This window comes from Mugil cephalus, chromosome 6 (assembly GCF_022458985.1).
Source record: "Mugil cephalus isolate CIBA_MC_2020 chromosome 6, CIBA_Mcephalus_1.1, whole genome shotgun sequence".
Lineage (NCBI taxonomy): Eukaryota > Metazoa > Chordata > Actinopteri > Mugiliformes > Mugilidae > Mugil > Mugil cephalus.
Window position 1 is genome coordinate 13050482 of NC_061775.1, and position 13524 is coordinate 13064005.

The window sequence follows — 13524 nt, forward strand, 5'->3', positions numbered from 1 at the left end:
CACGGTGCTTCTGCAGGAGGGACTATTCTCATTTTAATTAAAGGTTTGAGTGACACCATGATCATCTCATGCCAGAAAACTTTTATTTCATGAATTCTAATCTGATCCCTGCCATAGAGAATGAGCAGGCTCATGCTGGCTTCTTAACTGCTGACACTGCCGGTCAACGAGATGATTTTTTCCTCTCCGCGGGTGTTTCTCGACTTGAAATAAGAGCATTGGCAGGACTTAAATTGGTGGCACTTTGTGGTCTTTAAAGAAAGGGGACTCATTAAAACTAACCCACGGAAGCTTTCCAGTTTCCTTCATCATTAGCCAATGTAACAGCAGATAAGAGAAGTATAATTATAGATCTGGGTAACTTGTGTTGTCAATTTAAAAGTGATGGAGCTGCATAATCCCCAACCTTGCGATATGACCCTCCACCCTGCAGCCTCATCCCGGTTTTTAATGAGGCTGTGCGGAGGTATACTCACAGAGATGGTCACTGCTGATGGCACACAGGGTATTACTTCCGTTGTACATCAGCGACTGCTTGCCTTGACACTGTCAAGTCTTGTTACCCATTTTGTTTAATATGACATGTAATATCTCAGAAGGATAAATTGTAACGGCGTGTACATGTACTATGAAAGAAGTAACAAAATAATACATAGCAGTTTGTGTGATGCAATGGTCCAGAATGATCAAACTGAAAAGCACTTTTTGTCATATCACCATTTAAATATTATTATAGGTCAGGGGTCTTCAACGTTTTCCAGGCTAAGGACCCCCAAACTGGGACCCCCTATATATTATATGTGTTATATATTAAACTTGCCCTAGTTCTATTTGTAAATATCTATTATTATTATCATTTTTGCATTCAATATTAAACTATCCCTTATCCGTTTACCAAAATATGTTGGATCCATTTAATGTGTATTTAAAGAAAGTTAAATATGTGGGGAAAACTCTCTTTATATATGTGTGTGGGTGTGTATGTATATATATGTATGTGTGTGTGTGTGTGTGTGTATGTATGTGTGTATGTGTATATATATATTTATATGTGTATATATATATATATGTGTTTATATATGTGTGTGTGTATATATATGTCTAATCAACCAAAGACTTTGTGACCCTCCTACAGTACCGTCGCAGACCCCCTGTTGAAGACCTATATTATAGGTGTCCTCTTCTGAACCCTGAGACTCTGCATGGCCACGGGCATTTCACACCGTAAATACTCAGCTTGTGAAGAGTGAATCTCTCTTTTGAAGAACCTTTAATTACACCTATTGTGACTTATTTCCTCACCTAATTTGGGAAACACTAAGCGTGATTAAACATTAGAGGATATGGCTCAAGTAGGCATTTTACCATAAAATTGCAGTCACCCCCCCGAAAACAGATCAAAAAGAGAGGGGGGGGGGAGGAAAGGAGCTACAACAGTAGTGCCACACATGTGGTCGAGGGTTTAAAAAATTAGCAATGCTCAACTGGAACGGAAGTAGCTTGCGGTGAGTGCCACAGCAGAGTTCCTCTAATCATATGTAACATCTACCTTTGGAACGTAGCGGAGGGAGTTTACAATAAGCTTAACCCCTACTTTTATATTGCACTCAGCAGGTTTCCCCCTCCATGTTGGGCACTTTGAACACTATTTTGTTATTCTGACTTCACTTGGTTTCATAATCCGCGGTGCCCTGTTTTTCTTTTTTTTTCCTCTAAAATTGCACCTCGGAGGCCTTTGATGTTTTGTGGAAAACACTCCGCCGCTGCTTCATTTGGCTGGTGTTTGACGGGTTAACCCACAGTGGACGGGACTTAATGAAACGGTTAAGTTTTGTGACTTTCGGTTCAATTTGTAACCTTCGCGAAAATATAAGCGGAGCGACGTAAGCGTGGAAAATGAGTTTTTTGTAAGGTCAGGGAAGGTAATTTGTGGATGGCGAGCGATTGGAGGAATTAGGGACGTTCCCTCCCACTGACCCATTTGATACCACACAACGGAGGCCGTTTGAGAATTTGGCAGCCGCCGCGGCGCGGCGCATTTAGCGAGGGCCGGACTTTCACAAGGTCTCAGGAAACGTGGGAAGAGAGAGAGAGATGGAAAGTGGATGTAAATTAATTGAACTCTGTACATAATTCTGCGTCAATGGCCTCCTCTGTGTCTGTGCTGAGCACTGAGAAAGAGACAGGGTTCGATTGCCCAATATTCATCTACATTTTTTCCCCTGGATAGGCACAATATGGTGGGCTTAATTAACTTCTCTCAAAGGTGAAGCAGTGCGCACCATCTGCTGTGAGACAATCACATTTGTATGCCTCTCTGAATAATCCTGTTACTCCATTAAAGCACAGCAGTATGCAGAGAAAAGAAGTCTTGGTAGAGGAGACAAAACTTCTCAATTATATATCACTTTGGAAAGCTAAACAGTCTTTATTTTACCTATCGACCTCGTGGAGAAGGAAAAGTTGGGGATGATTCCCACCAAACAGCTATCGCTGACTAAGTGATGTCAGTCTCGACCCACTCCGTTCAGACCCTGATAATTTCATACATGTTACTGCGAGACAATTTGAATTCTTTAATATATTTGAAGGACCACACATTGCAATCAAGGGCCTGCTGAACTTGCCCTAAAGCCGGGTCATTATTTGATCTTTGTGCATCTTAATCTGATTATCTCATTGTGGAGGTAAACTTCAGACTCAATCTTGTTAGCAGCTGGCCAAGATGGATTACGACGGCCAGTGAGGTGGAAAATGAACTGAGCAGTTCAGCTTTGGCCTTGCTCTCTTTCAAGACACTCACCACCACTACTTCAGCTCCTTCTGCTTTTCTTTCTGCTAGCCCTTCAAACGAGATATTATCCTCAGGAAAACCATTGGCAGCCCCTCTGCCCCCCCTCCCTCCTCTCTTTCCCCACACCCCCTTTTCTTTATCTCTGATGCTTTAACTAAGTGAGGACAATGGCGCAAAAAAAAAAAAAAAAAAAATCCTGACCTCTCCTAAACATTGAGATTTTCAGACACACCGTGTTATGAGGAGACGGTGAAGTGGTTAAAACCTTAACTGCACAAAAAAAGGACGAATCTCGCTCCGAAAAGCTTTAAACTCCGAGACTTTGCGTTTCAGCCGTTGTCGGACCATTTTGGCCGAGACGTGCAGGAAAGCCGCGATAGGTCGGGAGAGGTATGCGTTGCCTCGATTCTCATCTTAAATGAAGAGGGTTGCTTTTTTGCCTTTTCTCTTTTTCTCCCCTCCTTAAATTATGCAAATGCCTCAGATGTGTGGTCCCGCTTAAGACACTCAGTTTTGCTTGTGGTCTTATTGCGGTATTGAGTGCCTTTACAGTGAATGCACACCACAGTCCACAGCACAAAAAGTCCCCCTAAAGGCTGAAAGGAGTTCAAAGCATTCAAAAGACAAAAAGGACTAAGCTGGGATTTTTTTTTTTTTTTTTTTTTTTTTTTTATGTACACTGAAAAGAAGAATAAAATATAAGTTCCCTATTGGTGTCTGTTATGGCAGTGGCACCCATATTAAAGCATTATGCTACGACATAAAGGCTGCCTGAAATATTTCTTGCGCACCATATGCACAGAAGAAACGAGAATAACTTAGAGAGGCGGTGAATATGCAACACGAACCACTGAATGCTCTTTTTGACACACTATTGAGGGAACAAGGAATTCAAAGGAGGTTATATTCGATCAGGTTTTCTGCCTCAATAGGTTATAATCACTCCTAAAGTATTGAGCACTACACAGAGAAGAGAGCTTCTAAGGAGGCTAATCAGCAGGTTTTCTCCCTATTATCGTTTCCCATCTGAGGGTAACAGCGCACAGAAGTACCCCCTTCTATTGATTATCTGGACGGGAATTTAAATATTAATACACTGCCCAGCCCTGCTTGGCACTCTCTCTAGAGCTGGGCTGCATGGCAAAGCACTCATTCCCCAGATTAAAAACCCCTTCTTTTTTTTTTTCAAAAAAAAAAAAAAAAAAAAAGCACAATCCTGCTCTCTTTTCAGCTACAAGAAAAAAACTTCAAGGGGGACGTTGAGAGGAGAAAGGGGCGAGGGCTCTGTGTCTCTGCAGTGAATTCAAAGACGACACTTTTCCTTCAGGCCCGGGCCCGCTGAAGACGCAGGAATCACACGGCAGCCATTTAACTGCTGCTGTTTGCCATTGAGATGAAAACCGAGAAGCTGCGTCCTCCGGTTGCCTGGTCAAGCTAAAAAGAAAAAAAAAGGGGGAATTCAATGAGCTTTTAGCCCATTTTAGCGCGCGTATTGTTTTTGAAACTGAAAGTAGGTTAGAAGCAGAAGTCGGCGACGTACGGCGGTTTTCGGCGGGACGGCGTACACGTGACACGGTAGCCTCTCGTAAGTTTTGTACTTTACATCCGCGAGCCCAGAGACCCCCTCTGTCCACTCGACCTTGTGAATGTGCACATTTGCCTTCGGGGCCTGGATTCAAACGGAGGGGACAAAAGCGCGTTGACATCAATATTGGTGGGGCAACCCAAACACACAAGATACGCCCCCCACCACCCACACCACTTGACACGTGAATAGTGAAATGCAACAGAGTTCATAATGTGTAGTGTAAAGACAATGTGGGACAAATTGTGGCATTTGTAAAGGAAATACGTATGCAAAACGCTGCCAAGAGGCTTAATTATCATACAAAAAAATTAAATGGTTGGAAAAAACAAACCACCATCTTTTATTATTATCTGTCTACCGTTTATTTCCCCACCTGCCACCTCAATATACACCTCAGCAATGTTTTCGCCATTTCACGTTATAAGCCACGGATCGGCCAAATCCCGCGGTAATCACCTGAGAGCTATATAATGAAGAGATAAGCCTTAAGCACAAGACAAACAATTTAGCTTCATGTTAAGTCCTCGCCTCATACAGTGAGAGAGATGCCCATTAATACACCTGCCTCGATTTGCATTCATTCTAGCTGGACCCCTGAGTCAATCAGTGACTCTGAAATTGGTTCCTAAGACACATAAAGCTTTCCCCTCTCTGTGTGAGATGTATTGAGGCTATAAAAGAAACTGTTGCTGAATATGGGATGAGTGACTCCTCTCCACTGAGGCAGTGCAGCTTCTGGTGATTATGTCTTTTTGTGTAGCATCTATTCTCCTTTTCTGTGTGAGGCGAAAGTAAACAAAAGTTTAAGTTTCCCTCACTAAGAAAACAATAAATGAAGAGAAAGACTTCAAGAAGAAGCGTTGTATAAAGCTGAAGTCACGATGGAGTTAGCCTAGCTTAACTGGAAGCAGAGGGCAACAGCTAGCAAGTCTGGCTCTTTCCCAGAAAAGGGTTTGGTTAGTATGTTGTGTGGTTTTGGTTTAGCCCCCGAATAGAAATGCAAAAACAACTACATGTGTAGGTCTCCCTTGTGTCTCCAAACCAGTTGGGACTCCTCAGGGAATGGACATGGGTCTTCTGAGGGTGTCCTAAGGCAACACAGTGTTGTTAGTGGGGGCCCGTTGGGTCCTAAGGATTGAGGGGAGGGACCACTGTGGATCAGGCTTGTTCCAGCACATCCGTTTGGGATGTAGAGAATTTGGAGGTCAGGTCAACACCTAGTGCTGTTTCTCATGTTTTTTGAGTTGTTCCTAAACTATTTTTGTGTGTGTACCTGTGTCAGGCTGCATCCTGCTGGGGATGGCTGCTGCCATCAAGGAGTGTCATTGCTATGGGGTGGGGGTGCCTGGTCCGATCTAGGTGGGTGGGTGTCTCACATCCACATGAAAGCTAGGTCCAAAAGTTTCACAGCACAACACTGAATTTTCACAATGTGGTCAATGCTATTTACATCATAATGTTACGCCAGATTGGTTGCTTTTATTTAATATTTGCTGTAGATGACAGTGTTGCTCAATATCAACAGCTAAGTCTTTTATCATCTATCCATCGTCATCTTGGAATATTACGCCCTTATATACCTATGAAAAACACACACAAACACCTTAACCCCTGCCCGACTGTTTGAGGCCATTATAAAAACTTTTGACTTCTGATGCCACTGCCACAGTTGCTCATCCCCGCACGTCCTAAACATCCAACTTCATTCCAGGCATTAGTATGGCTTTTTCTGATTAAACTGTCTCTGAGAGGTGAGGACCTCGTCATACACCTCTGCCACATGATAATGTGACAGCAAAGGCCATTAATGCAAGAGCACAGAGGTCATTAGCATCGCTCCATGGTGTAGCATAAAGTAATCACCTCCTGAGATCTGTCTCCTGTGACTGCTGTACTGTCTGTCCTCCCCCTGTGGTTATTCACTACACGTGTAAGGTCAGTTAATGATGGTGGACAGAGATATCTGACCAGGGGAGCCGCTCTGGCAGCTGATTATGCTCTGCTCCCGACACTTCTTAATCAGCCACGAGATGACAAGGCCGACACTGTTAAGGATTTTAAACATTCCCCGCTGCTCATCAAAGATGTTGCAATGAGAGTAGGCTGACCATAAATTGGAAAGAGCGGGTAGGTGTGAAACTTTGGTTTTCCTGCAACATTTCCACCTTCCAGAGGGCTTAATGAACAAAATCCCAGCATACCATAACATAAAAAAAATTATGCGAGTGATTTATTTTAAAGTAAAAATATGTGAAAATTGTGAATTACCCCAGTGTATACATCTGATAATGGTGTCGTTTATTGACCATTAGAATGGTGGAGGAAAAACATGGCGGTGATTGCACAGCCTGACGTACAGTAGACTTTAAACCTATACTGCACTATCCCAAACTTCAAGACTCATGTCCAGATGAAGTGCCACCACAGGAACTAATGTGCTCCATGTGTAATAAGGTTGAGTGGATGAAAATTTGCAATGTTTGACTTTCAACTCACAAAATGTGGAGTTCTTGAACTCCCACCAGAATTTGACTGACAGCTTTCACACCAGCGCAAATGAACTGCACTAAACAGGCAAACACACCAGAGTTAATTTGTACTTCACCAAGAAGGTTAGGTGTGAAAATAGCATACGCTTAGTCATACTAGCCATACCTTAAGAGAAATGTAAGTAGCACTTAAACCATGTGTTTCTATCACTTTAATCATATGTTGCTGCCGTGTGCAAATAATGCAGAGCATAGGCAGTGGACGTAAAATATAAAGATACAAACGAAGACTGACCAAGAGTTTTTGCCTGATATCAGTTAGCTTTAATAGTATTCATACATATAATACATTTAATCTTATCATATTATTTGATTGTAATCAAATATAAGACAAACACACACAGGGCAGCAGGTGATTGGGGTGGACGGACAAATCGACTGCGTTCACACTATAGGTGGAAAAAATATCGATATGGCAATATATCGCGATAATCTTTCTTCCGGTACAATATCGACTTTGAATATCTTAACATCGATTTTAAAAGAAAAAGTCACGTTTTGGGTTCATTGTGAATGACTTCCGCACCTCCACCACCACTCTTTCTGTACAAGTGCAATAAATTGGAAATGGATCAGTTGGATTAATATTGTTTTTTGACACAATTCCATTTCCAATAAATTATCACTGTATACTTTATACTTAATATATGACTTATATGTTATGCTGCATTTACAATGTCTCAGTGATCTATGCAGAATATCACAATATCATAATATCACAATAATGTATCGTATTGTGACTCAAGTATTGTGATAGGTATCATATCGTGAAGTCCTTGCCAATACCCACCCCTAGTTCACACTAGACAAGTTTAGCATCTATAGTCCTGCAAATGATTAGGTAAAAGCAAAGGAACAATTGTGTGTTTTTTTTTTTTTTTTTTATTAAAAGTTAAGAAATGCATTAGAGGCAGTTCAACTTGTATTATAGCAAACTTTACCTTTAATACTGTACTCTCTATAACTAGATATTCTGACAGGCAATAAATATGTTACATAACCAGATTGCAAGATTGTTTCCGTCCAAATATATTTTTAGTTGCTATGTAATTGCGTTCAAAAGGCAATTTCCAGACAGTGTACGTCTAAAATAAAATGAGTAAGTCGCAATGTTGTGTAGATTTTAACCACCTTTGACTGATTTGTACTGATTTAGCAGTACATGTCTTGCTGTGAAGAAAGAAGTATGTCTTGTCATTCATATTTTCATGTGTGTGGTCTGAGCATCAAGAGGGTGATTGGATCAAAGCCAACAAATTCACCAGATCTAAAACCTAAGTTCCTTTAAGCACCTTCAAGAAACCCAGAGCGGCGTGTTAACATTGCTGCTGTGTGAGGAGACCAAACAAAAGGAGACAGCAGTGACAGTTAAAGCATGGATGACAAACAAAGATACAAAAGAGAACATCATACCAGAACGATATATCACTACAGCTGATGTTTCTCCTTCACACAAATGGCATCCTGGTAATTTTTCTTTGAGATGTGTGAATGATGTTTGCCGCCATCCATCATAAAAGGACATAATGGAGGTTGGGGAAGTCGGAGAGACTTGGACACTCCAGGGAGCTCATTACTGGACCTATTAATCTGTTATTTGACCCCTGCGAGATCATTCTCCAATCTTAAAAAGGCCTATGCTTCCTTAATCCAAAGATAAAAACAAAACCTCCACTGTGTCTCGGGGATCAGCGCTCCAATTCAGACAACAAAGCAGAGAAATAACATCAATGCCTTAGATTGGTTTGTTCTCAATGTTGGATAAAAGCACGTTGATACACTTCTTATTCATCTGACTGAGTGCTTTGAAAATGATCTCCAAGCAAAAGCTAAATAATTGATATTCAAGAGAAATCTTAATGTTGATGTCGATGCTGAGCCCCAGTGCAAATAAGAAATGAAGCGGGGGAAACAGAATATGAAAATTACCGTCCGGCAGACCTTTGTTATGACTGAGGAACTAACCACGGGAGTATTAGACATCGAGTGCTTTCCACTTTCCCTTTAAAGAAGAGTCCTCCTGCCATTCTGTGTATGCATCCTTCCTTCAGGGGTGATTGTCTCCTTGTTAGTGGTCTGCTGTTGAGCTCAGCACTTTGCCAAGTCAAAAACAATGTCATGCCTTGGAGGGCTGTGTGTCTCTCTGTCCTTTTGTTAGGCTTCTGCAACACTCAATTAAATTTCCTACATACAGCAGACAATAGACCCAGGTATTATCAGATAATTCCTACTGTTATCATCATTTTTGTCATGCATCAACTCCAATCATTTCATTGCAGCTACGGCACACTGTCTCTCTTGTTATTTAGATTTTTCTCTAAGAGAGATAATCACTTGAGGGTTTTTCATGTTATTCTTGGGATTCTTTCCCTCTGGTTCATACAAATTCACACGGGTAAGTCAGAGGACCAAATGCAAAGTAATGCGTTTGGAAAAAAAGAAAAACAAGACATTGGAAAGGTTTCCCACTGTTAAGTACAACTGCTTTTAGACGCAACTGGACACATCCAAAGACTTCAAATTTAACTGGGGACAGGCCAGGCATCCTACCATTGTCTGCGGAAGTCAGGTTACGGTCATAAATATAAATATAGTCAAATTATTGCATAATGTGATTGTTGAGATCAGTCAAGCCTGTTGTCTTTGGGCAAACGTGCCATCCCAGTCCAGCTTGGTATCTTAGTTGGATTAGCTTAATCTGCGATGTGATGAGTTTGCCAGTTTCTGTTCCCTTATTTCATAGGTCTTCATAGCTCCGCAACTCCTAGGGGATCCACAGAGGTACTACAGGGGGAGTCACAAAACCTTTGGTTGATTAGACATTTTTTTTAATATATTTTTTAAAGTAATTAAATTTGTTTAAATACACATTAACATGAATTTGCCCACGATTGGCCTATTCAGTCCCCAGATGAAATCCCAGATGCACCTTTTATTATTATGGCCACCCTACTATTATACATGTCAATATGGCGGCCCATGATTATGCAGTGGCTCTGGTGCTCTCCGTTTGTTGTTTGGTTGTGTGTGATTTGCCTGTAACTCCAGGCTGTTTAACGCCATTTTCAGTGTTGACCATTATAATGTGTGTTATTTAAACAGAAATTTTCATTGTAGATTGACAATTTCTAAATGGACCAAAACCACATTATAGCCTAGTTACATTAAGGATAGAAAAAACCCATGATAACATGTGTTACAATGATAATCTCTTCATTCAAAAACAATGTTTCAGCACATTTTAGGCCACAAACATAATGTTAGCAGTTGAAAAATTAAAGATGAAGCAATGTCTATTAAGCACCAGATACATGAAGGTTTGAGCGGTATTAGTATATTGATGCTGACTAACTAAAGTGTTCGGGACTTTCAGACAGTTTGTGATTACCACTTCCTTGCAACATTGGTGTTCTGCATTTTGAATGGGCAGGTTTACCGGATAAACCTCATACAATATCTAGTGCTTCAGACTAATATGAAAACTAGCTAGAACGCTGACTTGAACAGGGCATGACATACGGTTATGGAGCTGCATCCGATCTTCGCAGTCACCGATACTCTCGCTAAGGAAATAGTACATGTTCATGCTCGGAAGGTCACAAAGGATTTTATCCTAGGTAGCAGGTTAAGAAATGATGACACCATATGGACACTCCATTTCAAACTGATTCTCAGAGATACTTCTGGCTTTGATTTCGCCCTCAGATGGCTAGAAAGAAAAGGACAGTTATACATATTTCAAGGCCCAAGGATTTACAAAGGGACTTAGGAATAAAGAGGTATGAACCTTTGAACTAAACAAAGGTCCATCACCCACATTTCACATCAGATGTGGTGTGTAGCCCTTGTAAAGACGTGGATGTGGAAGGATAGGAGAGAGGGACCAGCATGGCTTTACAGACAGGTTGTCTGAGTGTTGTCTGCATGTCCCATGACCCCCATCTTCCCCGTGCCTCCATCTCTAACCCGCACAGCACTTGTTGGTTGCAGAGGTCTGTGGAGAAGCCTCCGCAGCGTCGCACATCTGTGGGCCCCTTTGAATTGAACCAGCGGCTCATAACAACAGGCAGTATCAGTTGCATTAAGTTGATTAAAGTGGTTGGCGGACACAGGCACTTGTGCGCTCACAATGCCAGATGAAAGAGCAGCGCGGCGACGGCCCCTTTTCTGGTCGTCAGAGAATCCGCCTTTGCTCTCAGCAGAGGTCAACAAAAGACCAAATAATACGAGAGTGAAAGCAATCGAAAGCTTCTTTGCCAAATGATCTCTAATTGGCCCTTTCTTCCTTGTGGATCAGTCCTATGATTTTGGTGGTGACAGTCGACTTATCCATAATTCTACCTTTAAAAGCTTCTCTTGAAAGTGGACTACTTGAAAGAAGTGACCATTACATAAACTACAATTGTGGGGGGAAAAACTAAGTAAAAAAAAAAAAAAAGAAGAAGAAGAATTTCCACTGCTGAATTACGCCTATCAAAAGGAACACATAATTGAATTGTACTTATCAAATAAGAAAAAATATTGCAGCCAAGGAGAGCGGACGACTTATGGTTAAAAAAAACAAAAAACAAAAACGGCTTCTGAGAATTGTGCATATAAAAAAAAATTTATATATATATCTTGAATTTGATCAGGATCTGACAGCACTTCGGTTTCATTTATCAGTGCTGCATGGTAATTTATTCAAATAATTACGATGCCAGATGCCATCCCCTCTTTAACCATCAAAACAAACTACAAGCTTTGTCCCTCCCATGCAGCTGAAAAGGTGTCATGTGAGGCAAGCTTTCCTTTTCATTACAGATACCATTTCAGAAACATGCCATATTCCACTTTCGGGAAGAAGTCAAGACAGAAGCTGACAGTATTGTTCTAGTATCAGTGCAGGAAAAAAAAAACAACAGGAAAAACAAACAAAAGCTTTGGCACTAAGGAGCTGTTCCAGGGAAGATAACGATAAAAAAAAAAAGAGAGAGGCGAGGTGATCAATGCTGTTCTGGATTTTGATAACACATTGCTCATGGCTGAGACAAATGATGGAAATTCTTAAGGAGAGAGGGCCTGCAATGTGCCAAATCTGCTCCAAATTAGCCTTCAAGAACAACTCTCAGTGTGTATACGGAGGCTGCGTGAGTAAATAAAGGGCCAGCATAAATTACCTTTGGATGTCAATCGTGATAGCGCACCCTGTTTTTCTTTTTGTTATCGTGTCGCCTATTCGTCTCGCTGGCGGATGACATGAAATGAAAGTATTCTCTCTCTAGCACCACCAACAGTACTCAGAGCGCTTTCTGACACTTGAAAACGCTACGGGTTCGTGAAACCACAGCTGGGCCCCCACTGATTGGCTTGCGCGCAGGCTGCCACTAAACTTTCGCTGCTTGAGGAGTTGTCTGTGCCGGGACAGGTGGTGTTTATGCAGATGAATGAACACATTACTGTGTGCTCTTCCTTTTGGTTTAAACATTAGCGTTTCAAATGTGACAAATCAGATGTTCATCTCCTGCTATATGCAGCCATTGTGCGCTGATGCTGGGAGACCTTTGTATACGAATTCCCGTAGGTGTTGATGTGCACATCCATAAAGTATGGACTGCGTACACAGACTCAGACTGTGATGTATTCAGGAAATTCTCTTTGAATTCCCGCATTCAGGCATGCTGTAGTATCACTTAAGCATTTTTAGTTAATATTTCACTTATTCCTGAATTCACAAACCTCCGTTCAGTACCTTGCACGAGCTACTAGAGACTGGCTTCGCAGCGTTAGGCGGCTGGAACGAGCGAGCTGATATCTATTTTTCAGTCAGTGGCAGAGTGAGGACTTAGCTGCCAGCTCTTACAATGAGTATTGTGAACACCATGCAATTATCTCCCTATTATCGCACATATGTTCTGCTGTAATTGGGCCTCTCCCCTAGTCATTTCAGAGGAGTGGATCACTGACAGCGAACGGCGTGCTCTAATGAGGTTACACCGCCCATACATTCTGTAAAACCTAAAGGTCATACAATTATATAACCCGGGTCCTGTCTGTGCAGGATAACTTGTGACATTTATCTTCCGCAAAGGGTTGCGACTAATGATTATTTTCATTATCTATTAAATAATTTCTCAATTAACTGGCCGCCTCGCATGGCGAAAACTGCCCGCTGCCGTTTTCCCAGACGGACGCAATTTTCCCCAAAACATTCAAGTCACCATCATAATAAATAATTAAACCTCGCACTTGAGAAGCTGGAGATGACGAGTCCTCGAAAAGCAAACACAATCCATTCGGAAAATCCTTGCTAATTATCAACTAGTAGTTTTGTTTGTTTCGCCATGACGCAAGAATACGTAATAACAGGTCACTTCATGCCTCTCTGTTTGATCGCCCAATAACAGCACAGTGTAGTCTTAGAATTTCAATTGCCTCATTGTTTCAGACATGACAACCCTAGATTTTATTGCATCCTTTCGAGGAGTCTTTTGTACGTATGTTTAAAATAATGGCAGCAAAATGAACACGCTCGGACACGAATGCATAAGAACTTAATTCGCCGCAGCATTTTCGCACGTATCGATTTATTTTTTTTCCTCCTTCGAAGTATG

The 13524-nt window shown here is 41.5% G+C and overlaps 1 long non-coding RNA gene across 1 annotated transcript in view; it reads right to left on the reverse strand.

Moving 5' to 3' along the window:
• Positions 1-7283: 7283 nt before the first annotated feature.
• The window catches only part of LOC125009941, a 70171-nt gene continuing 63930 nt past the window's right edge, over positions 7284-13524 (reverse strand). Inside the window, exon 3 of the long non-coding RNA XR_007112997.1 lies at positions 7284-9715. This is a non-coding gene — a long non-coding RNA (uncharacterized LOC125009941). The remainder of the gene's footprint in view (positions 9716-13524) is intronic.